The 27,856-nt window shown below is 34.7% G+C and overlaps 1 protein-coding gene across 3 annotated transcripts in view; it reads right to left on the bottom strand.

Annotated features, from left to right (window-relative positions):
* RUS3 (root UVB sensitive protein (Protein of unknown function, DUF647)) overlaps window positions 1-27,856 on the bottom strand; it is a 271,831-nt gene that overhangs the window by 75,822 nt on the left and 168,153 nt on the right. The gene's annotated exons all lie outside the window — the stretch shown is intronic.

Raw genomic sequence — 27,856 nt, 5'->3', positions numbered from 1 at the left:
TAATGTTCATTCTACATTTTTCTCTTAAATCTCGTCTCCTATCAGCGCAATCGTTGCATGTAAAAAAGCATGCAACTGCTAATTTAATTATAATCAATCTCAGTGAAGAAGGGGGGGCTATTTTTCCGAATCCATAGGAGATAAGAACCAGTAAAAGAGATGAACCACTATGTTAGAGATGAAGATCCATGCAATGAGAGTACTTAGACAAGCAGTCTCAATGCTAAACCCAGGCATCGGCCATTAGAGGATTGACATATATAATATATTGAAGAGTATGGAGGACGATATAAGATATACACAACATCGCATGTATATAAAATTTGGCAATCGCAATTACCATCACCAAATAATCTCACGACTGAATATGGGGAGATATATACTGCACTTGGACAAAATATACAAGACAGACGAAAGAGGCATGGACTTAGCATTAAAACAATATAAGGAAAGGGTTTGCATCCACAATTAGCAATCCAACATAACTCCAACAAAGAACTATTAATCTGAAGGAGTATATTTGGTAGTCACACGAACTCGTATAATCTGCATCAGAATTTGATATTGGCTGAGCGCATGTGTTGAATAGTATAGTAAATATACCATACCAATACCCATAGTATTCCAGTTGGCAACAAATAAGAATATAATATCATATAAATGAATAAATCCATTCCAGAGAGGCATCTATGGAGAATCCGAACAGTAATAACAGTTTACTTCCATCCAATGAGAAAAGCAACTGGAAGCGTATGGGCCAACACGTCAGCATTGATATGAATGTTAGAAAAAGGAGGAGTTGGAGGATACGTATAACATAAATGAGGAAGACGATGTCCTTGGAAACCTTATGAGAATACATGAGATGTGGAACTAGGAGTAAGATTATGGAGGCATAAAGGATGGAAAGGAATCAATTTATACACAAAATTAAATCAAGTCTTAAACATATTCAGTCAACAATTATGTTGAAGAAAGGAGAACTGATATTATTAATTAAATAATCTCTCAATATTAGTCAGGAATGACTCCAATATCTACAAACCATGAACACAATGAACTGAAACAACATTCGAAGGTCATGGGATAATACACAATATAACTACAAAGGTCAAATCAATCTTGAGGCCTCCGTAGTCTCAACTGGGTTCATGCTAAGAAGTCATTATTGGTGAGAGAAAACATGTATGTAATCAGAGTTTGTGTAGTAAATTAACACTTGAATCTTATTATCCATCATATGTGATTTCTATGATTGATAAGAAATGTCACAATCGTGGAAACTACTCACTACTAAAAATAAGAAGGATCACCAGATAAGTCTCTTCATTCCATCCATATCTATCTAGAAACAAGGGAGAAGATTTAGTAGGGAGGATCTTTCTTTTGAAAACAAATAATTGAATTTGTAATATTACAAAAAGAGCATTGAGCTGAGGAGTGAATTCTAAAGGTCATATGCAAGGGACATTACATATTTATTCATCATGAAATTATAATATGTTTATATATAGTCATTTACTCTAATAATTTAATATATATATTTATTTAAAATAATTCACCTATATTACCATAATTAGGGGACATGACACTCACCCACCCCTGCTCAAGATTCATGGCAGTCTGCCAATCTGCCTCAGTTTGCCCAAGAAACCCATTCCATTCCAAATCAGCGCGCATGTTCACAAAATCATTTTCAACATGCTGAAAACATGAGCATACATGAATTTTGGTCAAGTTGTCAAGAATAGATGAGGTGTATCGACAAGCAACAATAGTTTGAGCTACAACAAAAGGAACTTACCTATCAAGCCCATTTTCATCAGCAAGAGGCTTTGGTGCATTAAGACTAATGTCACAAGAGGTATTTGGTGGAACAATATAAGCAGCATGAAGCAAGCCTTGCAAATGAGCTGGAAGCGCAGAGACAACATTTTGAGTAAGTGTTGGAAGCACAAAAGCTGACTTTGGAGAAAGACTTTCCGAAAGAGTTATCAGCACATGAAGAGTTTCATGAAAAAGAACTAAAAGAGCATAAGGTCAAAAGAAGGCTCCTGGTTTCTATAGCCATGAAGTATAAGGAGGCTAGAGAAATATAAGAAGAAATTCTTCAGAAGAAACAGAAAGCAAGTGCTGAGAAATAAGTTATGTTAAATCTGTTTGATGATCTTACAAGTTTTATTGAGCAGAGAGATGAAATGGCCTCTGATTTATCTAGCAACCCTCCTTGTGTGGTTGACAAGATTGAGGATTCAAATCAGCAGGAAGTTGTGGCATGTCCTTTATCATCAGAACAAGTTGAAATAAGTCAAGATTTCAAATAACATACACTGTTTAAGAGTATCAAGATATTCACTCATGAGTAAGATATCATATATTCATCAATATCAATAAGTGACATCAACTATTATCAACATAAGTTTACAAAGGATATTGTAAGTTGTGATATAAGTACAATTTTGATTAGCAAAAATTATCTTAAATCAAACAATGAGTTAGTAGTTCCTTATTCATACGAGGGACATTACAGTGGTATCAAAGCATCATCCTACCATCCTGCAAGGTAAATGCGCATATAAAGAAATTATTCACTATGACAAGAATGTGGAAAGCCAATAGAGCTCCAAAGAGGTCAATCGCAATTGCAACAATAATCCAAGAATTTGGTAATGTATAAATAGTCATTAGAATATTCATGCTGTTATTATTATTTAAAGATAAAAAATAAATAATGGGGAAAAGTGTTGCAAAGAAGGGAGAATCGGGAAGGGCACCCTATTGCAGTACCAGTGAGGGAGAACCTATATAAGGATACCCTACTACACTATCATTCAGGAACAACTACTAAGGGCACTCTATTGCTAGCACCTTCCCAAGTTAAGGGAGAATTGCCTAGGGCACCTTATCGCAATACCATGTTAAGGGAGAACTGCTACAAGTGCACCCTTCTACTATGTGATTAAGGGAGGACCGCTAGGGCACCCTATTAAAGAAGAAACTCGAGCTGCAATTAAGGGAGAATCGCTAGGGCACCCTATTAGAATAGCACGTTAAGGGCTAACCACTACAAGGCACCCAACTGCTCTATGATTAAGGGAAAACCCTAAAGGTACCCTGTTGCAAAAGAGACCAAGGTTGCAGTTAAGGGAGAATCGTGAAGGGCACCCTATTGCAGCAACAATTAAGAGCACCCTACAACATTGTAATTGAGAGAGAACCGCTAAGGGTACCCTATTGCAGAAGTAGTTGAGGGAGAACTACCAAGGGCACCCTATTTTTGTGGCAATTAAGCGAGAACCACTTTTAGGGCACCCCATTACAAGGCAAAGATCACATGTTTGAAGACCTAAGAGAGACAAATCTATCTTCGAGGAAGGATGGATGTGTCAAACAGTAGATATCCATTAGGCCTTAAGGAGAGAGAAGTGGTGAGGAGGCACTTTTAATTGTGAGAAAACTAGAGCCCTAAAAGGTTCTCCCCAGAGAGGTTGGAACCCAATTACAAACTCTTGTTAAGCATTATTCTGCAAGGCTCATTATGGAACAAGCGAAAATGGAAGTACTACAACACAGAAAGATAAGTTCCATCTTTGAATTACTTTAAATGAATATTTTGATCTTCAAATTTGATAAGTTAATATTTGTGAATATATTGCAATTCTAATGTTAAAATTAATCACCATTTCAAGGTCAGTAGATTGGAGAACTGGCCTCTATAACATCCCTCAATGGGACAAACTTAATGTAATTCCATTTCTTCCAACTAAATCTTCTTCAGACCATCCTTTTTATATATTTTTATTTTCTTCTTATATATTCTTCTATATCCTTTTGTGAGACTCACTTGCTCCTTAATATATTTTGAAATAAGAAAAATTGTGTCTTTTCAAATGATAATTGTATTATATTGATAATATAATCATTAATATGATTATTAATAATATAGATAAAATAAATTATATTTCTTATTATAGTATTAATTTTAATATTATTGCATATACTACGTAATATATATACTTTATATATTTAGATTACTAATCTAAATATTATATTTAATTCTCAAATTAATATATTATACAATATCATAATATGATAATAAATTTTACTATAATGTTATTGATATTATATTATTATTACTATTTTATTTATTAATAATAATTTGACCTTATTATTTTATTAGTTATTACATTAGTAACATCTTATTATTATATCAATAATATATTATTTTATTCTTTAATAATATATTATATTATTAAATATATTTTTATAATTATATTTATTCATCATGAAATTATAATATGTTTTTATATAGTCATTTACTCTAATAATTTAATATATTTATTTATTTAAAATAATTCACCTATATTACCATAATTAGGGGACATGACAGTCCACCCTTCCTCAAATTGCTTGTCCTCAAGCAATGACTGTTTACACTAACCCTTTCTTGTGAAGTCAATAAACAAGTTACACTAGGATGCAAGAATACATGAGGTATGCATGCAGTTAATGTCATAATGCATGAAGTAAATATGAGTATTAGCAGAAATATATGAGTACTAGCAGACATAAAGCATACACGATGTATAAACATATTGAAAATATCATCCTATAATCTAATAAGATTATTCTACGAAAAATAAGATTTGTCATTGTACTTTTATCCAAAATCCTGCACCCAAGGAATACAAGTTAGGACATATGAATATACTTTCAAAAGGAGCTAATAGTTTTAATTAGGAAAAATAGCTCCATTGTAATGTCCCTACTTGTAAGGGCTTATAATATTGTCCTATTTTTCCAAGGAATCAATCATTGCATTATTTAATCAAAATAATTCTTCATATATGTATATATTCATATCCTATCAATTACATTGTATGTATAGGCTAGGTCACCCGAGGATTGGACAAGGAAATCACATTAAAGGCTTGACAAGACCTTGGTCCTCGCCTTTCAAATGGATACCTTTCATCCCTCACCACGCTTATATGCTATACCATACCAAAGTCCTTGAAACATTGTGGTGGGATCCCATAGCTCAATAAACCTAAAACCAAGAGTTGGTATATACCCCTCTTGCCTTAGGACTCAGCCCTAGTCTCTTACCCACCTAGTTTCTTACTAATTAACATAATCTTGGGATCATTTTAGAATCATTACTTCTTCATGATTGCCTTACTAGAGTACTCGGATATTGTAGTGGGGTCCCATAGCTCAATAAGCCTAAACCCAAGAGTGGAATACATCCCTCTCTTGCCTAAGGGATCAGCCCTACCCTCTTACCTACCCAGTCCTTTCCTCATTAACATGCATTTCCAATTTATCTTGAATCATTTTATTTAAGATAATCAAGGAATAAAATTAAATAAGACATTCGATATTAAATCATAATATTTCATTTTATTATTTTCTTCTCCCAATAATATTATTTATGTCCTACTTGTAATGTCCCATTTCAAAACTATTATTATTTACCTTTCAATTCATATATGTTTGATGATATTCTATATTTAGATATGTATTAACCCATATATAAATTTTACCTTTCAATTATATACATATCTACTTATCCAAAAATTAGAAATTCCTAATATTCAAATTCTGTCTACCAAAGTATATTTTAAAGTTGGCATAGATATACTTACCTCATTCATGTATTGACCACCCTACAATTTCGGCTTTTTGCTAGCCTCTTTCTAATATTCTCCATGTGATTTCTTTCACGTGGAATCTACCTCCTCCATTTTTATTTTTATTTCTTCTTATAATTTCCCGGGCTGATATATATATATATATATATCCCGCTTCGTTGCTGAATGTATGATGTCACCCTTTTAATAATACTCATTATATACTCTTATCATACTCGTCACCTTCTTCATCATTAGCTCACTTATATTGTATTTCCAGTTGTAATAAAATTTAAAGACTCCCTTCAATATTAGGAATGTAATATTCCGCACGATACAGTGGAACAATTTTGATCAATTCTATGTGCTAACCAATATCTCCAAGTGTTTAGAAGTGGGATCTAAGTATTACCGTGACGTAGTTCTCCCAAATGTTCTATTGACTTGGGTCTTTAAATATTCAATATTTGATGAATAATTGCCACCATGATATTCTTCTCATCTAGATGATACGCAGGGAAAACACCCATATGTGTGTTCACATATATTTGTAGATTGGTTTCCCATGTCACAGAACATATATACTGATTATGCTTCATATAATGATCTCCTCGATTCTTCATTAACTCTAGTTCTTTCTAGTTTCTGCATTGATTCAATGTCTTACATCAATATCTATAAGTATGATCATTCTTTTCTTTGTATTTTTAAGATATTTTTTATGATGTCATATTGTCTTTATATTGTATAGAATGGCAGGATCATGCCCTCATCGTTGTGAGGTACACTTCTCTATATGATATGAATGCCAGTAACCATGACTTTTAAACCCATCTAATGCTCCATCCCACATGTTTCTTCCAATTTGATTGATAGAAACTTAATGTATTATTAAACTTAAGGTTCCATGTTCAATTGTATTTTATATTTTTTTTTCTATTCTATCATTAAAGTTCTTATATATTGCTCATTGGTATTTCATTTCTTTCTATGTATATGTATATATGTCATTTCTTTGTCTAATATATTTAAATCATCCTTCCATAAATGACGATTTTATTCACTGTTATTATTCTACAGGATAGCAGGAAGATGCTCTGATACCACTGAAATATCCATCAGCGGGACAAACTTAATGTAATTCAATTTCGTCCAACTAAATCTTCTTCAAACCATCCTTTTTATATATTTTTATTTTCTTCTTATATATTCTTCTATATCCTTTTGTGAGATTCACTTACTCCTTAATATATTTCGAAATAAGAAAAATTGTGTCTTTTCAAATGATAATTGTATTATATTGATAATATAATCATTAATATGATTATTATTAATATAGATAAAATAAATTATATTTCTTATTATAATATTAATATTAATATTATTGCATATACTACATAATATATTTACTTTATATATTAAGATTATTAATCTAAATATTGTATTTAATTCTCAAATTAATATATTATGCAATTTCATAATATGATAATAAATTTTACTATAACGTTATTGATATTATATTATTATTACTATTTTATTTATTAATAATAATTTGACCTTATTATTTTATTAGTTATTACATCAATAACATCTTATTATTATATCAGTAATATATTATTTTATTCTTTAATAATATATTATATTATTAAATATATTTTTATAATATATTTTTATAATTATATTTATTCATTATGAAATTATAATATGTTTATATATAGTCATTTACTCTAATAATTAATGCCGATAGGCATTCTACAATGGCAGAATGAGTGGAGTGGGATGGTGTGAGTGTGTTAATGTCAATTTTTATTCTTCTAGGTTAAATTTGACAACCATCTACATGTCAAAAGTTTAAATTTTATTATAAACAAAATATAATTTTAAAAATAATTTAATAAATACCACATAAAATGTTAGTTTAAATTATAATATTTGGAGATATAAATCATCCATTTTTCAGAAATTAAAATAAAAAAAAATTATTAAGAATGGCATGAACAATGAAAGTTTGTTGTTAGAAAAAGAATTACTCGCTAAATAGGAGGATATATTATCCAAAGAAGAAATTTTTTGGAGACAAAAATCAAGAGAAAAGTGGCTAGATGAGGGGGACCGGAATACCAAATTTTTTCATAACTCCACCCTATATAATAGATCAAAGAGAAAAATAACCTATATTAAAAACCACTTGCGTATACGAACTCAAAAACAAAGTGAAATTGCGGATACCTTCGTAGCACACTTCCAAAAAATATTAAATAATTACGAAGGGTCGAATAGTGAGGCGCAAGATAAATTGCTCAAATTTATCCCTAAATTAATTTCACCCAAGGATAATAAGGTTTTAAATAAACCTATAACTTTGGAAGAGGTGAGATCACTAGTTTTTAATATGAATCCGGATAAATCTCCAAGTCCTAATGGTTTCAGGCCTTCTTCCAGAAATGTTGGGACATTATCGAGGTAGATCTTTGGAAAGCCATTGAAGCATCGAGGCATGGTGGAGCTTTGTTATCGTAAATCAATTATTCCTTTCTTACACTAATTCCCAAAAAGAATGAGCCCGAGACTACTAGGGACTTCAGGCCTATTGCTATGTGTAACATGGTTTATAAGATCTTCTCCAAGATACTAGCAAACAGGCTTAAGAGTTTCCTCCTGAAGTTAATTTATGAGGAACAAACAAGTTTTGTTCCTGGTAGATCCGTTCTTGATGGCATTCTTACAATCCAATAAACTATTCATTTTACTTGTAAGAGAAAAGAACCATGCATGTTCATGAAACTAGATATTCAAAAAGCTTATGATATGGTTGATTGGCGATTCATGTGTAAGGTTCTTGAAGCTTTTGAATTCGCTCATCAATGGATTAATCTCATTTTTAAATTTATTTCTACTCCTAAAATTTCAGTACTTATCAATGGGATGCCTGAAGGTTTGTTTCAAATTTCGAGGGGTATTAGACAAAGAGACCCGTTATCTCCCTCCCTCTTCATCATTATGGCGAAAGCCTTTGGGATAGCTGTGTCTGATGCCTACCATAATCAGAAAATTTCCGGTATTACTGTTGCGAGAAACATGCCTAATATCATGCATCAACAATATGTAGATGATACTATTTTGCCTGGCAAAAGTACAGTTACAGATGCTTTGGGACTTAAAGCCATCATAAAATCTTATATGGTGGCATCTAGTCAAAAAGTAAATGAGGTCAAATCTGAAATCTATTTCTTAAATACCAAAAAAGAAACAAAAGATCAGATATGTAAGGTAATGGGCTATAAAAAAGGTCATTTTCCTTGTAAATATCTGGGCATTGCTCTAGAGAAGGGCTCGAAATCCAATAAGGTTTGGCATAATACCTTTGAAAAAATGGGCACTAGGATTGGCAACTGGAAAGACAAATGGCTCTCAAAGGAAGGTAAGACTACAAAAATTAGATCTGTTTTATCTGCCATTCCTACTTATCCTCTTTCCTACCTCCCTCTCTCTAAAAGTTCTCACATTAAATTTGAAGCCAAATTTAAGAATTTTCTATGGAAAGATTGTGAAGAAGATAAAAAATTGGCACTTATCAAATGGGAAAATATTTGTAAACCTAAGGACATGGATGGCCTTGGGATTAAGAATTTAGAATGGCAAAATGAAGCCTTAGGAGCAAAATTAATATGGCGTCATTTTAAAGAAAGAGATCACAAATGGGCAAAGATATTATACAATAAATATCTCAAAGCGGATGATCTTCTATCAATTTTTAGAATGAAGAGCCCCCCCAAAGGTTCTGAGAGCTGGAATTTTATGCTGAAGTATCGTAATTTAATTTGCAAATTTCTTACCTGGGATGTCCATTTGGGCGATGAGGCCTTATTTTGGGAGGACTCCTAGGATCAAAGTAACGAGAATTGGAATCGTATCGGAATCGGCACGGCCGAATCAAATCGTGAATCGGGGGTGAATCGCCGATTAATCGGCAATGAATCAGCGAATTTGAAAAACCCTTTAAATGTAGAGATTTTAACAATTTAAGACTTATTTCATGCACCCTTTATTGAATATAACTTAAACACACTATAACATCATCAAATAAAAGTTAAAACTTAACATACATAAACATGAAACATAAAATCCATCACATACGTAACTATGTTATCATTATGTACTAAAATGTAAATTGTAGGCTAGCTGAAGTAAATAAAAATCAAATGATCATAATGATTCAAATCATAGAATGTATGTAAGATGAAATCATAAAGATCTATAAGACATCAAATCATAAATGTATGTATAAATCTAAGATGAAGATCCATGAAAGTTTGAAATGTATGTCTATCAGTGATTCAGTATCACTATCAATATCTATACAGTGTAAACAAAATATAAAAACAAGGCTCCAGCTCAAGCCTCTTCTTCTCTCTCACTTTCCCTCTCTTCTACTCATGCTTAACAAATAGAAGGCCCTTTAGGGTTATAACAAAGAGAAAAGGTCAAAAAGAAAGTAAAAAAACCAAGTTTTTTTTTTTAAATTTACAACTCCATACTTTTCTGGCCATAGGCGATTTCTTGCCGATTTTTTCATCCGATTCATGCGATTTTTTTGATGAATCGCCGATACTGGCGATTCATGTGATTCATCCAAAAAAATCAGGTGTGGCGATTCCCGACTCCAAAAAAATCGCCCACCTTGAATCTTATCGTTGAATCACCGATTCACGCAATTTTCGAGCGATTCTCGTTACTATGCCTAGGATGGACACCCTCCTATAGTTTCTAGGCCCTTCCCTAAGGATCTCAAAGATAAATTAGTCTCTCTATGGGGTGTTAAAGTTAGTAACTATAAGACAAAAATCATTGCGGAAGGAACTGAAAAATGGGTCTGGAAATCTTTGGAAGGGGTGGGAGTAGATTCTGTGGCTATAGAGGCCTTTGAAAAGATCCTGTTAGAGAGGGATATTAAGCAATCTGAGAGGAAAGATGAACTTATTTGGGCAGCAGCAAATGACAGAAACTATAGCGTGAAAAATGGTTACAAAGTTTTGTTACATTCTCAAAGATGGAATAAAGTAGATATTCCACTCAAGCTTTGTTGGGATGCTACTTGTCTCCCCAAGGCAAGATTCTTTTTATGGTTAGCTCTCCAGAATAGAATTTTGACGGCGGACAGGTTATGCAGATTTCGCTTTCAAGGTCCATCTAGATGTGTGTTATGTAAACATAGCAGCCAAGATTCAGATCACCTATTATATAGTTGTCCTTTTTCTCAAGCATGTTGGGAATGGCTTAGACTCAGGTTAGGGTGGTCTACGCCTTTACCAAAATCTTTCCTTGATCTCCTTAAAGGATGGCCCACAAATTTGGTTAAAGGTATTTACAGTAAACTTTGGAACATATGTCCTCCTATCATTTCTAGGGAAATCTGGAAGGAGAGGAATAGGCACATTTTTCGAGATTTTGAATTAAAGCTTGAGGAGTTAATTTTAAAAATTGAGGCTAGCATAGTGGAAGTAGTTAACTACCATCCAAGCAATTCTAGCAAAGAGGAAGGATCTTTCTCTTTGTGGGACGGTCTCATGAAGAAGAATTGGGTCAACTTGATTAATCCTCCTCTACTATACTTCAAGAAAAGCAAAGAAGCTAGGGAAAGTTGTAAATAGTCTCACCCTCCGAAGGGATGGTATAAACTCAATTTTGACGAAGCAGCTAGAGGCAATCTAGGTACGGCAGGGATTGGTTGTATCATTAACAATGATACAGGTAGATGGATAGCTAAAAAAGCCATGTCTATTTGGCCCAACTCAACAATTTGGCAGAATTAGAAGCTTTGGAAAAAAGGTTGTATCTATGTCATGAGTTAGGGGTAACAAAAATTATCATAGGTGACTCTCAGATCATCTTAAACACGGTCAGGAAACATGCTACCCCTAATTGGGTCCTCAATTCTAAGCTAGGCGAAGTTCTCGATCTTCTAGACCGGTTCATTGATAATCGGATTTGTCACCTTTTTCATGAAGGTAACCATAAGGTGGATTATCTAGCAAACGAAGGAGCTAATGGTGTTAATTTCCAAGTCGTTAATGAAGTTTCGGTTTCTCACATGTCTTAGATATATCTCCTAGGTTCTCGGTATAAATTTTCCCCTTTTCAATTTTTTTAGTTTTTGATTTTAGGGTTATACTCATTTCCTTTTGCACATAGCTTTATGACTATCCTTCATCATGGAACTATCTTTATTTATGATTACGGTTGCCAACTGTGTAGGTTTCTATGATTGGTCCTCGCTTTGGCATTACTGATTGTCTTCCTTTTCCACTTATCATAGCGATAGGTGGCGTCCTTTTTTGATTTTGTCTAATTTTGGCATTGTTATAATGGATATTTAGTTTTTTTTTCTTTTTGGCATCTTCATTATATTTTTTTATTGTTTTCCCTGTGTTTTGGTCTGATAATGTCATTATTATATGAGGTCATGCCAGAGTGGCATTCCAAACTCTTCGTTTGAGTTTGTTTTATTCTCGGTTGTCGTTTTCCTTGGTCACTGTATGGTTCATTCTTATCTGCAAATGGAGTCCAACATCTATGTTTTCCATTCAAAGGAATCCCGCACTATGGCCTTTTGCGGCAATATTAAACCGGATCATTGGAATAGAATTTTGAATATGGTGGACGATATGACAAGGATTGTTGTGAGCAGAGCTATTGGGGAAGGAGTCTTTGACTACAAATTCACATGGAGGACAAATAGTGATATAATAGGCACCTTCATTGGATGTATGGCAAGAGCTAGGGTGGAGCACTAGACCATATTCCAGCTTTGCTGTAACATTTTTGATCCAATCTGGAGAAAGGTTCTCGAACAAGCGGTTAGGAGCATTGATGATAAGCTGCGGATTCCTCTCCCAGAGAAATATATAGAATTCTAAATTAGTTTGAACACAAAAATCATAACTCGTAATGCAACCAATTATGTTGAACCTCAATGCTGAAACTTAACTATCATTAACAAACTCTATTAAACTAAAATTTAACTTTATTGAATTCAAATCTGATTGCTATCGTGAGTGATGGCAATTGGAATTACAAACACAAATATAATTATGAGGAACCTGATTAAAGGCACGATGATGATCTCTGCAAATCAATGCAACCTTTGACAAATTGATTTCTACTCTTAACAGTTCACAGCTCCCAGAATTCATTGACCAAGCCACAACAGTCAATTGGCTGTCTCAAACATAAATCCAGGCCTGTATACATGTAACACAGGCTTCCTCTTGCAATTACAGGCCTCAAGTTCAAACATTGGCTCTAAAATAGTAAACCCTGACCCTAAATCCAATTCGCAGGCCTGGAATTCTTGGACACCTAGCCTCCAGGCCACACACAGCTTTCCCGGTCTATGGAAACAGTCTAACAGGTGTTGGGAAGTGTATAAAGCAACTGCAGCCTCAAAATGCAAAATTAAAGTTCAAATTTATGACAACTACTGCCCAGAAATGCAAAATGACAGTTTCTAGGGTTCCCAACAGTCTCTAACATAAAAACACAGGTCTGTGATATATAAATGCTGCTTCCAAGCCACATGAAATTAGACCAATTCACATATTTGTAATGAAATCACCCAGTATCAGACTTATGTGACAAATATTAGGCACCTGATGGTAGCAAAACAATGCAAATGCCCACTGAATCGTGCCACCAATTCTCCAATGTCTTCAAGCAACAGTGTAAACAGAAAGAAGATTACCAATTTGCAAACAGATCACTGATAACTCCAGCAAACATATATCTTCCTAGCCATAGTGAGGACAATAATGGAAGATGTTAAACCAATTGCCAGATATGCCAATACCAAACCCTTATACAACAGCAAAGGCATAAAAACTTCAAACTCAGAAATGTCAAAAAGACGACAAGAGCAAAGGAAGATAATAAAATAATCGGAAAAATGAGCTCGTGTTTATAATCCTTTATTGCCAAAAATTTCCCAAAAGAACTCAACTCCAAAAACTGCATAGTTTCCTAAAAGAACTCACTTTTTAAAACTTTCCAACACAACTCATTTAGAAATATCTCTAAATGACATTATTATGATAAAATATTATTATAATAATAATGCAACTTTAATAATTAATAAATAAGAGCTCACACAATTAATTACCACATCCACTATAAATGATGACCAACTGCTAGAGCCACCCACTGAACTACCAAACATGGCAATTCTCAAAAATAGACTTACAAAAAATAGTAAGTCCACTACTGGGACCCCCAAATCATCTAGTCAGCTCACGAGGGTTGCTATAATGAGCTAGGTCCATCAATTGCACAGACTAGCCAAAAATGGGGACATTACAATCCTCCCTCCCCGAAATTACTTGTCCTCAAGCAATCCAACATCACACTAAAACCTCCACCAGGATCCTATAAGAAGCAAGTGATATCCCTGTCATCACTAAACCAACTACATGCCAAGACCATCATCACAACCAATAACATGACCTGTAACATAGCACCAAACACTTACATTGATGATCTAAAAGTCAGAACATCACTAGCAGACAAATCTATAGGATATCTTAGCACACTCTCCTTCACTATATCTACCCAATCATCTTACACACAATCCAGCTTAGGCACAGACCAACTTTGCACCTGATGCAAATCTCGAACATGAGTTAAATACCAAATAGTAAACACTCATCACAATATAAACTCTAACATTAGTATGATCATCTCCATCTTCATCCTCATGTTGTTGTGATAACTCCTCAATCACTTCAGTGTAGACCCACATGCCACGGTTTTTTGCCCCCTTTGGCCTCAGTGCGCAAGTATGACCTTTTGAAAAAGGACCCTTGCACCAATAGCAGAGTTCTCGCCTCCTCAAATCCCCTCTAGAAGTATCATCAAATCTCCCACCTAACTTGCCCTTGTCCTCAACAACCGGTGGGGACTCCACATTATCGGGCGGAGGAACAGAAGATTTCCAGGCAACCTTTCTTCAAGAAGATGATTCTAAGTCTTGTGCCTTCCCCATCGCTACCTGTAAAGAAGATGGGTCCAATGACTTTGCCCATCCATGGAGTGGCTCACTCAATCCCTCCATCAATAACATCACTAGTTTGCGCTCTAAAATATCATAAACCATGATTGAAAGCCTCTAGAAGTCATTGATGTAACTCTCTAATCCACCAGACTGCTTCAGCTGAGCCAATTCACGAAAGTACACCTCCAGATACTTCCTATCAAATCTCTCAATCAGACGATCTACTAACTCATGATAGGAAGTGATCTGATCATGTCGCAAAGAAACTAACCCATGGTACTACCAGTCATGGGCAGCTCCATCCAGATGCAGCACTCTAAACCGAATGGCATCCACCTCAGACATAAGATGCAAGGCCAAATATGTGTCGAGCTTATGGATCCAAGCTCGAGTTGTAACTCTCTCACTAACAACAAAGTGCTCGAACCTCATCTTACTAGCAACTTCTTGTAACTCAATCTGTCAAGGCCTCTCTTTCTCAAGTGTCGACCTCACCCTACAATGCTCCCCCTTTTTAGTTAGGAAACTCTCAAAATTTAGATGGTCTTTAATCACCTGTGATAAAGCATCCCACTCTACAAAGTGTGCCACCACGTCATCGGCAAAAGGAGCAACCTCACACTCATCACTGACCACATCCACCTCGGGTCTCAAAAACATGGGCTTCTACGGCCTATTATGAGTGTCAGTATGTATGACAACTTTGTCAGCTAATACGCCACAATCTTCAACTCAAACCCAATCTGCATCCCTATAACTATCACCATCTCAAATTCCATCCTCGACTCAAGATCTATGAGATCCAAAAGAAACATCTCGAGCTCTTTCCCTACTTTTTCCTCAAGGAAGTCCTACCTGTTGCAGAGTGTTAGACAGCTGCTGCACTACACTTGTCATCTACTGTTGTTCGACTACTAGGTTCCTGAATGTTTGCATAGCCCCTCTGTCAATATCGGCCTCTCTAAGTCTTGACCCGCCTGAACCACCTGAACTACCAAGAGACCCGAACTATATCTCAAGCTTACCTTCCCTAGGTGGAGTGGTACTGCCTCTCTGGGTATAGTGCATAACCGGCACAAACCTCCTATCATCTCCCATGATACTAAATGCAAAACAAATACTAACAACCACTGATCAAGAATTCTTAGCCCAATTCCTGCAAGTTGGTAGGAAACTGCTCTGAAACCACTATAATATCCCCAAGCTGGCTATAACTTGAACAACTCCAATTTCTTAACAAATTCAAAAAATTTGGTATCTTGACAAACACTTTGCAAGCTAACTCAATATTATGAGAAGCCTCTTTTTTAGTTGCATTCTGAACATACATATATGGAATTCTCAAATAGTTTAAACACAAAAATCATAACTCATAATGCAACCAATTATGGTGAACCTCAGTGCTGAAACTTTACTATCATTAACAAACTCTATTGCACTAACATTTACCTTTATTGAATTCAATCTGATTGCTATCATGACAGATGGAAATTGGAATTACAACCACAAATATAATTACAAGGAACCTGGTTGAAGACACGATGATGATCTCTGCAAATCCATGCAACCATTGACAAATTGATTTCTACTCTTAACAATTCGTAGCTCCTAGAATTCATTGACCAAGCCACTATAGTCGATGTGGTTGTCTCAAGCATAAATACAGGGATGTATACATGTAACACGGGCTTCCTCTTGCAACGAAGAGCCTCAAGTTCAAACACTCGCTCTGAAATAGTAAACCACAAACCCTAAATCCAATTCGCAGGCTTGGAATTCTTGGATGCCTGACCTCCAAACCATACACAACTTTCCCAATCTATGAAAACGCTACCTAACAGGTGTTGGCAAACATATATAAATAAGCTGCAGCCTCAAAATACGAAACGACAATTCAAATTTATGACAAATAATGCCCAAAAATGAAATACGACAATCTCCAGGGCTCCCAACAGTCTCTAACAAGCAAACACAGGGTTGTGACATATAAATATTGCTTCCAAATGACTAGAGATCAGACCAATTCACTTATTTGTAATGAAATCACCCAGTATTAGACTTATGTGAAAATTATTAGGCACCCGATGGTAGCAAAACAATGCAAATGCCCACTGAATCGTGCCACCAATTCTCCAATGTCTTCAAGCAACAGTGAAAACAGAAAGAAGACTACCAATTTGCAAACAAATCACTGATAACTCCAACAAACATTTATCTTCCTAGCCACAATGAGGGCAGTAATGGAAGATGTCAAACCAATTCCTAGATACCAAACCCTTATACAACAACAAGGGCATAAAAAATTTAGACTCAAAAATGTCACGAAGTCATCAAAACCAAAAAAGGATAATCAAATAATCAAATGCCTTTTGTAACAAACGACTTTTCATATCTAAAACAAAGACAGATTAAATTGAAAACACCCATCATTCATAAATAGACAACTGAATCCTGATCAAATGACATTAATTGTTTTTAACAATTAACAGAAAATAACTGTATTCACATTCAATTAAAATAACTAGATCAATGATTAACTATTCACAACTGTATCCATGATCAGCTGAAATAAATAGATTAGTGATTAACTAGCATAATTGTATTCATGATCAACTGTAATAACTAAATTAATGATTAAATATTCACAACTGTATTCATGATCAATTGAAAATAACTAGATTAACAACTAAATAGCATATCTATATTCATGATCAACTGAATAATGACACATACAGGTAAAGTAAACACTTAACAAGAACAGAAGGAATGGAACATGCAAGTATCATCGGAGGATCTTTAAAAGATCTGGTTGTGCAAGCCTCAGCTTTGGTGAGAGGAGAAGCATTAACATAGGCTTAACCTCCCAACCTCGGACCATACTTATCCCCACACATTCTATTTTATTAGAATGGCCCTCCCTACCTCAGGATCAAGCTTGGGATGTTCTTCAATCTAGCCACCTGAGCATCCTAGTGTTTTGAATGTCTGCTCAGACATGCTTACATAATTGGCGCCACTGACATCAAGTGATCATTAGATGGCAAACATGCCTATAAACTACCTTGGCCAGGGATTTTCGATGGGTTCAACGACTCGATCACCATCGCTCGACTTGACAACAGGTTTCGTTACAAGGATGAGCATGAGTTATTAAATATTTTATCATTTAAGTTATTCACGTCTGATTTCTCTTTTGCTTTCTTGCAAATTATTCCACCTCTTCACCATACATGGCTACCTTGCTAGTGAGTCCTAGGTGTATTAAAAGTTTATGAGCATTCTGCCCTTTTTACACCTCTTCACCATTTCATGGCTTCTTTTCCAGTGAATCCCAGATGTGTTGGTAGTTTTATGAGCATTATGCTCTTAATATCTTTTATCATGAATTTCAACATTGTAAACTTGTTCTTGAGATTAGTAACAATCATATAGGTTCCTAATACATTTAGATACTTTATTTAAAGGACAAAAATCAACTTCTACTATGATGATTTTGGTTACACTAAAAGTAGAAAGATAGTTCATTATGAATTGTAGTGTTTATTCAGCAAGTTTTTTTTTTTTAAATAACATGATCATAGACAAAGGAAGAGGTTCAGCTGCTATAGAAAATGGACATATTTGAAATGGAAATCACATGACCTGCTAAGGAGTTGGTACTGCTTGATGATCTTGAACTTCTGATCGGTTTTTCTCTAAAAATTTGAGACGTCACCTACAGTACTCTCAACCTCTAAAACTTAGTCGGACAATACTTGCTCGGCAAGGAATAGATATCGTTTGTTTTGATCAAATCACTAGTCGATATTTGCAAAAATTCGGCTGAGTAGAATACTGAGATGAAGTAGGGTTATGGAGTTTGGAGACAACAATGCCAAAAGGAATTCGGAAAAGTGGAGAACATAAGGGAATGGTGAATGCCCGACTCCTCTCTCGGCGTCCTATAAAGGAACGAACCATGACTTCTTGGCTCCCTCCATTTCAAAAGATTATAAGCCATTTCGAAATTCCAGATATTAAATTGATTGGAAAAGAAAAAAGGAATAGAAAATAAAAAGGTTGGAAGAGAAAGTTGGAAAGATTATAGTTTCACTATTATTATAATATATACTTACATACGTTCATGTAAGTATATCAATGGAGAGACATCATTATATTAAATTATTATAATTTAATAGTGCCACTTCATTTTTATATTTATATGTATGTATATAAATATTTATTATAATAATATGATGAAAGATCAATTAAAAATCTCTTGAGGTATGTTTTATATTTTAATTAGATTATTTTAAGTTTCCCTAGATTATTTTCTTAATAGCTCATGCGAGTCCCATTAATGTATCCTGTGATCAAGTTGTCGCATCCTTTCCAAAGGAGTTTAAGGTCATACTTGCCAATCCTGATGACTGAACTAAGCGAACATCCCATTCCGATGATCCCGTTTAGCAATTGTTCCCCCCTCTTCATCTTCTCCTACAATCACCCATGAAAACACTTCTGCCATAATAATAATTCTATAATAATTCATATAAACATAATAATCGTTATTTTAAATCAAGGAACTGCTAATCATCTAATAACAATTAATGGCTAACAACCATCTTCATTAACAGTTAATACAACGCATATAAATAACTACCTATTTCACATGATCATGAAAGGATAATCTACTAAATCCAACAGTTATATACAAGTTTAAAATTAGGTCAAAATTTTGGGATGTAATACCTTCACCTATCAAATGAGCTCGTATTTATAATCCTTTATGGCCAAAAGTTTCCCAAAAGAACTCAACTCTAGAAACTATAGAGTTTCCTTAAAGAACTTATCTCTTCAAACTTTCCAACACAACTCATTTAGAAATATCTCTAAATGACATTATTATTATAATGCAACTTTAATTACCAATAAATAAGAGCTCGCACAATTAATTACCACATCCACTGTAGGTGATGACCAACTGCCAGAGCCACCCACTGCACTACCAAAAATGGCAATTGCAAAAAAATAGACTTATTAAAAATAGTAAGTCCACAATTGGGAACCCCAAATCACCAAGTCAACTCACGAGGGTCGCTATGATGAGCTAAGTCCATCAACTGCACAGACTCACCAAAAACAGGGACATTACATTTAAGACAATATGTATAATTATAAGTCAATACATCATATTGTATTATTTATTTACAATAAAATAATTCTAATAAATAATATTGCTATATAGATTCTATTATATCATTAATATATTAAGTAATTAAATAATTAATCATGAATAATTTATTATTATTTATTATTAAATTCTATTTGAGAAAGAGGGGACATCACATAAAGTGAAGGGTTTAAAATTTAAAATTCTAACGTTTTTTTTAAATGAAAACAAAAGCTTAAAACCTAAGTTACCAATTCGGGTTTGGGGATGGGTGTGAGTACAAGAACTTGTTATCTTGGTACATGAAAGTTTTAGAGGGGTTTGGGTACGTACGGATATGTGTGTGTGTGTGTGTGTGTGTGTGTGTATAAATATGTATATATGCATTATATATACAAAAAAAAAGAGAAATATACAGAATTCTTAAACTAATTCTTTTCATAGTATGATACTCGATCATTGATCAGTGCCAAATGCCAAAGACAAATACTAAATGCCAATTGATAGTGGAAAGATATTCAAAGGAGCATATATATACACAACAAGTACACTGTGAGCCCAAAAAGTCCCCACAGATGTACCCATACCATGTGCGCACTTGAAGCCGGTACAGAGCCTTTGGGTACAAACCCGTTAACTAAGCTTAAAAGTTATAGCCCAATTCTTTTGCATCCATTTTGTTATACAAAAGAAAACGAATAAGTTCTCAAAAAAACAACTAATGAAACTCGGGCACTTGCTCAATATAAATAGCACTTGTGATCCTGTCATATTGGTGATCAAAGCTTTATTTGTATGCCAGCTAAGATCAACATTATACTGTTAGAGAAAACATGTCTAGAATACTAGAAGAAGTTGCAGACTGACATTTTATGGGGTCAAGTTTATATTTTTAGTGGAGATTTTATATGTTTATGTCTATAAGTTTTCAGCTTCTTTACGTTTTGTTCAAGTTACTTTTAGGCATATGTGATTAATTTGCATTTTAAAAATTTGATTGTAATTTTATGTATTGTTTTAATTGCCAATACCCACTGATTCCCAAGACCAGAAGAAAAAAAATTGTCATCCCCACAACTCGAAAACATTACTTTAAGAGGATCTTTCTTGTGAATTTCAAATTTTCAAGCAGTGAAAGTTACCTGGATGTTTTTGACACAAGCTCCACTAATACTTCCTCTTTCTTCTCTCCTCATCTTATTCTCCATCCTGTTCTAGTTAGAATATGTCAAAAGAGACTTAGACTTGTTTAAAGGGGAATACTGCAGTCTATCTTGTTATCATTGATTACTGACAATTTAAATAAAATAAATGTTGTGTGGCTGACTTAATTGCACTGTGTATTCATGTTCACAGCTTTGGATGCACATTATTCGTTTTCAGTTGTTAACAGTGGGGTCAAGGGTTGTTTCTTATTCTTAAGTGGAAAACATTCAATCTCACAAACAGCAAGTTGGATTCCCATGAAAGGGCTAGTGTGACTGTTCCTGCCTGGGCTATGCTTTGTAGTACGTACTCTACATTGTCATATGCAATAAATCTGTTATTTTCTAGTCTTCTATGTTATTTTTATGGCATGATGACATGAATATATTACAGCAAGTGGTATTCTCAAGTGGCAGAGCATTTTGCCATCAATTAAGAACACTACAGTTGATGTAGATTGTGTCATGAAGGCAAATTACAAAGGTGTCATTTTTTGTGCCATTTAAATAGGAACAAGGTCATTAGATCCATATATACAGGAGTTGAGGACAGGTATTGCCACATTTAGGAGATCAATGATATGATAGCATCTCTAGCTTCACACGCCCCTACATGCACCTATTTATTTCCTCAATCAAGCAATCAAATTCCACCCAAATTTAAAGGCAAAAAAGGAGATTCTGAATGAGCTTTACACAGAAATAGACTAGACAAAACCTCATTTTCATCTTGGAGCACAATTAATCCATGAGATTGAGATATTCACACTTGCACAAGAAGATCTCATTTCTTTCAGCTAAAATTTCTATTCATACTTATTTCATCAATGTATGTTTGTGTATGTGATCAACTTAGCATCTATGTGATGAGGCTATCATCTCTTTGATGTTTATTTATAAAAAGTGCATAAAATAAGTTTTGAATTCATAATATCTCTGAAATTTCTTGGGCTCTTAAATTTGCCGACTGTTGCCAAGCTGGAGGCTTAGTCCCAAATCAGCCTTCCAAATTTGAGCCAAGTCCAAGACTTGTAACTATGATGAAGACAAATCCTTAGCCAAAGATTTGGTGGGATATAGCATGAGAAAACAAAAGGAACATAAAAACAGGACAAAGGAGGTGGATGCATCAACAGAAAGACAAGACAAAGGACAAAGTCTTTAGCTAATGAGGATTTCTCAAGATAATGTTATTGTAGTACTGAATTGCAAGCCTTAAGTTTCAATTAATATTGCACATGCTATTTGGATGTTGCAAAGGCAAAAGAAGAGTTATTAAAAGACTTACTATTGCCAAGGCAATTATGCAAATGTATGCAATGTTGCTGAAGCAAGATGAATGGATTTTTTTGGTCATTATAGCCAGGCGAAGCAGACAGACCAGAATACATTCAAGAAGAAATAGTTGCAAAGATACAGACTGTAATGTCCCGATTTTCTGATTTTCTTGTAGCGTAGTTGGGGTTTGTCGTCTCAGTTAGTCTCAGCGAGATTAGAGGGGTATTCCAATGACAATGTGTTCAGGCGAAAAACGTAACAATCATTTCTAATGTTCTTGAATGATCATCATGGTCTTTGCGATGTAATCAACCAATCTCATAATGCTTTAGTACTCTGTCATGTTATAGAAGTACAAATCCATTTATTCATCTTATATCTGTATTTTATGATTGCCTTTTGTTAATGTTGTAGCTTCAGTCGGATTGATTTAAACATGAGATACATTGGTATTGTTAATGTTTTAGCATTGGTAGAAGTAACTAATGTCTATCTAATATGGCAGTTTATATTTATGCTGTTACTGTCATTCATCAAAACATACGTGTGTGTGTGTGCGCACGCGCGTGTGTGTGTGCTTGAATTAATAAAAACTTATAGCATAATCCTTAAACTAATGCCTATTGGCAGTATGGCATTATTATTATTAATGCCGTAAGTATACATGAATCGGCACTTTAATATAACGAAGGTTTGTTCTTGGTAGTTTGTTAGTTTGGAAACACACCACCGAAGAGGCATGTCTCTATGTGGCCAAAGGCCACGTAGAGCCATGACTCTACGGTGGTTGTGGCTCTCTGCCTTTATAGATAGATGAGCAGATCGCTGAGGAGAAATATCAATTCACGGCATAAGACTCCCAGCAATCTGCATATATATATCAGTCATAAGATTCTCAGTAATCTTGGAAATATATCAGCATTATATTTTAATACATCTTCCTTAAGGACTAACGTGCAGGAACATCAAGACAAGCATACTGTTCACATTATTTGTAATTCGCAGGGTCCAGACTCGGAACCAGTTCAGACTAAGGTCATACTTAATTGAAGTCATTCTCTGCACTGCTATAATACAAGTAAGACCATCTGTTGTTCACTCATTTATTGTAATTGTTTTATCTATCAGAAGATTCGTCAAAACTAACAGGTATGATTACTAGTTAGTCATTCTAATTAGTAATCATAAATAATAAATCAGTGAATAGACATGTCCCATGAAGGGACATGTCTCTTGTTGCCTTAGCCACAATATAGATGCAGGAGATCGCTGCCTTTAAAAAATACATACCGCAGGTAGTGCTAATACATTTGCAGCGATCCTCAAATCAACATGGTACCAGAGCAAGGCTGCAAATGATTGATATTATATGCAGAGTTTGACTTATTTATGGACTAGGTTGACAAGAGTATGAAAAACTGATGATGTTGGAATGGTACATTGCTGCCAAGAAAGAGCTAAGTCTTGTATGAGTATCCTTGAAAGCTTAGGGGTGACTGCGATCAGAAAATTAAACCTCCTGATGTTCATCGATTAGATAAAGGCAATGAGAGAACATAGATGGGAGACTGACTGTAGACAATAATGATTAAAATGACAGATAACATCATGATCAAACATAATGACCAAACAAATTTATTAGATAACTATCCTTATATACTGTTGCATTAATATCAATGGAACTGGTCAGTGATAGACTCTAATAAGGAGCAAGAATCATCGAGTTGCAATTTTTTATGGATGAAAAGATAGCAGAGACAGGAAGCCAATAAATAAGGAGATAAATATTACATTCAACTTCCTGATATGGAGTGAATGATTGGAGGATCATGTAGAATTTTATGCGGTAGTCCATGGTAAAATACAACCACAATCATCTGAATGACTCGCAGATCATTTTCAGTCAATATACATGGCTGAACAGTACGCCCAAGATTAAGAAAAATAATATAAAAGGGCTACCACCATAGGGATTCCACCCAAGTACACGCATTGCAGTAAGACCAGCACACATACAGTCGACACTACACATACTGCCACTGTGAGAAAGACTGCAGAAATACCGCCAATGGGAGATAATGCACCTGTGTGAATACTGCAAATCAGAGGGAGAAACCATTCCAGGTGTGCCATTTAATGTGCCACGGGAGCAAAGATGGTTCCGGTGGATATTGTAGAGATTATTTTGACAAACATTGATGACCTTTCGGAGCGTTGAATGCATTGATTTAGACACTTTACGCAAAGTTGAAGGAAATGTAATATATGCTGGGGCAGCTAGTTTCTAATTTGTGTATAGAACCAATTACTAATAAAAATTTATCAGGAACACATTCACACCATTTCGCGAGGCTTGCTATCAAGTCAATGCAATCTCTTTTGTTCTCCATTGACTCAAAAATCGTCTTGTATGATCTAGTTGTGCCATAAATGTATATGCCCGTAGAATATATGCAATACAGCCATCCAAAACAATGACGAATAAGTGATTGAACACTGACCACATCAGCAATATGGGAACCAAAGAAAACCAAGTTCTAAACAGAAACTCTCCGTAGACATTCACATGTCACATGGAAATGGTGGACCCACCACCAATGCATATAGAATATTAAGCAGTACTCAAGATAAGGAGAGAAATAAGTATTTTTATCATTATATCTTGAGAACTATCCTTTTTACTTTTTGGTGGTTAATCTTTTATTTTGTATTTCTATATGAGTTATTTGCCTTGATCTTTTCCTCTCTCTGGGGATATTCTTGCAGGAAAAGAAAGATTGATATCAAATTCATACAAAATCTCACACGTCGTCAGAGGTAACATTAGATTAGGATCTCAAAAGATTGATATTCAGAGGGAGTATGAAAATCCACGTCTGTGACTGCATGATCTTGATGGTTCTACCCCCTGTGTACATCATGAGGAAGTAATGACTTCCAAATGATTATCACTTGTATCTATAGAAGTTATTTAAAGGTGACGATCTTTCAATAACTTAGTCTTCTATAATGATGGACAACGTATGATGTTTAAGCAGATCATGATAGTTTATAACTTGCTTGGTGGATTAACCATGGCCTTCTATTGTGATGGACATCTTATGATGTCTAAGAAGATCATGATAGAAAATAGGTTGCATGGTGGATTAAGTTCCTTAAACAGACCATGGCCTTCTATTGTGATGGTCATCTTATGATGTCTGAGACAGATTATGATAGATTATATCTTGCATGGTGGATTAAGTTCCTTCAACAGACCATGAATGTTCTCTGACAAGTATTATTGAGGATACATTATCTATGGACATTTTTTAGTACTTCATGAATATCATGTGACTCAATATTCTAAGGCCATTACTCTTGATATCATGAGATGATATCTAAATAGTGGAATCTTCTAATCAAAGATATCCTTTGAAACTTTTCATTCCTAATATTACATTGAGGTAATATCTATTCATGTGTTTATCCTCCCTAGCTAAGAGAGAGTGTTAATGTTGAAGCTTCTGTCAGATTGATTTAACTGGAAGATACAAACCACAAAAAATATTCTTCTGAAAAATAGTGAATAAGAAAAAATAAATTGCTTTTCCAAAAAAAGTGGCAGATAACAATATGTATTTTTCTTAAAACAGTTATCAAGAGTTATAAAAGCTAGATTGGAGCTCTCATTTGGCATTTTAAATATTGTGAAGATAATGTTATGCTGCTAGAATGAGCTCAAGGAGTTCCTTTTCTCGTTGAGGATGAAAAACCCCTTCATGTCTTCCTACTTTCAAGGGTGGAAGACACCCAAATTAGTTGGTGTTCGTGGTTCAAGATATACGGCGATTTGGCTTTGTGGGTGTTTTTGGATTTGAAAATGATAAAGATATTCTTATATTTCTGATGTGGGTTTCCTGGTATTGATATGGAATAAGCCTTTTTGGAGACTTGTTTAATTTTGGTAATGATCAGATGATTTCTTCAGTGATGGTGTGATTTTTCTTAGTAGTTGGGAATCAGACTTTGTCTCATATTACAATTATCAGACCTGCTATCATTCTAGGTATTTTTTCTGTGAATTCCTCTTTGCTGGATGATGCATTTTGAGTGGTGGTCATTTTTCATATTTAATGAAGAAATGATATAATAATGGTAAGGAAAAGTTAAGGCCTCAGAAGCCAATGCAGGCTTCCTCGCAGAAGAGGCGGAAACAGAAGTGGACAGATGCGGATTCTCAAGCAGATGTGGGCGGAAGCTGGTCAGAAACCACTCCCAGCCAACCACAGGCTGATGGAAGCCATTGAATGGCTTTCACCCACCTTCGACTGGTTGGGAGTGGCTGCTAGCCATAATGGCTTCCACCCACCTCCAACTGGCTGAGAGTGGCCTCCAGCAGCTTCCACTTGCCTCCAACAGCACACGGTAATTTCCAACATAGCGCACACAATAATCTGCATCAATCTTATTCCATATGGCATAAATACAAAACAGCATAACCAAATTAAAGTGTTGTTAGGAATATTGAAAGGCCATAACCAGATTAAAGTGTCGTTAGGAATATTGAAAGGCCGACAGTTACAAAACCTTGTGCATAATACATATTAAACGATGTCTTAAGTTTTAGCACCGTCAACCTTCAATTATTCTGGGAAAAGGAAGCGTCAACCATATAAAGAATGATAACACCTCAGCATAAACATTGCTGCATATCACTTACACAGCAACAGGTAATTGAACCAATAGAAAAACATATAATCAACCAGCTGCTTGACAGAAGAATGAAGACGAGAAGAAAACCAACACAGAGAATAATATAAACTCATACATAACATGAAGGAACGAGACATGAATTGTCGAGCCTTGTCAAAAGGGCCAGAAGAAAATGAAAGAGGTTGAATGGCAATAACAAGAGTCTAGCTCAAACCAAGGAAGAAATGTTAGAAATGTTTTAATTTTGTATATTTCTAAGTTTCTTTCATTTTTTATGCATATGCATAATATGTATCCATAGGCATCCACTTCCCCGCCACCACCCCCCCTCCCAAAAAAATAGTTATGCATCCACGCACTCACTTCTTGCATCGGCATTCAAATCACTTAGGTTAAGGCTGTCATTTGAGCATTGGACATTGGTCTTCAATTGAGCACTGCTGTTCACAAACAAGAGTTCTGGAGCAGACTTGGAGCAGCTAGAGACATGTTCTATCATTGCAAATAATCACCTAAGCCCATATTATGCCTTGCTTAGTGCTGGTAACAATTTTTAGCAGTCTTTATTGATTTTTAAAGATAATTTCAGGTCTGATTTTTATTTCAGAAGTCTAATTTCAGTTTGCCAATCATACATCTTTTGATATTATTAGAGTTATCACATGCTTGACGTGATGAAAGTTTTTCTCTTGTAATGCTATGATTATTTGTATGGTAATGTACCTAACTGAGTGGCGATGGTGATGAACCCCCACTTCATCTAGTTAGTTGCAATTCTCATTGATTGCCAATGGTGACAAACCCCCACTTCATTTATTGGTTATTGAGAGCATTTGCATATGTGGGTTTA

The sequence above is a fragment of the Cupressus sempervirens genome, chromosome 5 (assembly GCF_028749045.1).
Source record: "Cupressus sempervirens isolate cs-2001-9-10 chromosome 5, ASM2874904v1, whole genome shotgun sequence".
NCBI lineage: Eukaryota > Viridiplantae > Streptophyta > Pinopsida > Cupressales > Cupressaceae > Cupressus > Cupressus sempervirens.
This window is presented reverse-complemented; position numbering and strand designations above follow the sequence as displayed.